This window comes from Megascapheus bottae, chromosome 12, assembly GCF_031878675.1.
Source record: "Megascapheus bottae isolate mThoBot1 chromosome 12, mThoBot2.hap1, whole genome shotgun sequence".
Lineage (NCBI taxonomy): Eukaryota > Metazoa > Chordata > Mammalia > Rodentia > Geomyidae > Megascapheus > Megascapheus bottae.
The window spans coordinates 34625752-34626927 of record NC_143520.1 but is presented as its reverse complement, the minus strand read 5'-3'; positions in this window follow the sequence as shown (position 1 = coordinate 34626927).

Sequence of the window (1176 nt, the reverse complement as noted above, 5' to 3'; positions counted from 1 at the left end):
GTGGGAGAAGGTCTTCACTAACCAACAAAGGACAAAAGCCTCATATCTAAAATATATCTACATCTCAAAATATTGAATCACTCCAAAACTAATCTCCAAAGAAACAACCATCCTATTAAGAGATGGGCCAAAGACTTAAATAGAATCTTCTCTGAAGAAGAAATAAGAATGGCCTATAGACATATGAAGAAATGCTCAACATCTCTGGCCATAAAAGAAATATAAATCCAGACAACTCTGAAATTCCACCATACTCCAGTGAGAATGCACATGATCAAGGAATCTATAACAATAGATGCTCGAGGGCCAGGAGGGATCACTACTACACTATTGGTGGGAGTGCAATCTCATTCAAGTACTATGGAAAGCAGTATGGTGGTTCCTTAAAAGACTAAACACAGAGCTCCCCTATGACCCAGCAACTCCATTACTTGGCATTTATCCAATCATCCAGAAACAAGAACATACTAAATCCACAAGCACAACAATGTTCATTGCAGTATTATTTACCATAGTAAAGATATGAAACCAACCCAGATTCCCCTCAGTTGATGAATGGATCAACAAGATGTGGTATTTATACACAATGGAATTTGATACAACATAGCCCTATTTGTAAGGAAATGGAAAGACTTAGAAAAAATCATATTAAGCGAAGTAAGCCAGACTCAAAGGAACATAGGCTCAATGGTTTTCCTCATTTGTCATAATCAGTAGAAACCTTGGGCTCTCCTAGCAGAGATTTACAATAGAACAAAACCTAGAGACATAAGGCCATATAGTATGGCGGTAAATGAAAGGATCTCCAGGATATAGAAACAAAAGCCATATAATGAATGATTGTTGTCCTTAATGTACTATGTTATCTCTCATCTCTTTTGCTGTCCCTTGGTTATTTCATATTGTTACCGTATTTCACCTTGTTACCTAATATATAGTATGTATGCTTATTTGGTTATTTGAAACTGGATAGGGAAGGGGGCAAAACATGATGAGGGGCAGGGGTTGGGGAGGGAAATGGAGGCCAACAAATGAGAAAGTGTGTCAATGTTTGTGAAGTAATGCACCTTCTATTTGATGAATATAATGTATAATGGAAAAAAAGGAAAAAAATAAAGTAGAATTATCATATAGGCATATAGCAAACAAAGTATTGACGACATTAAACTTAAGTAT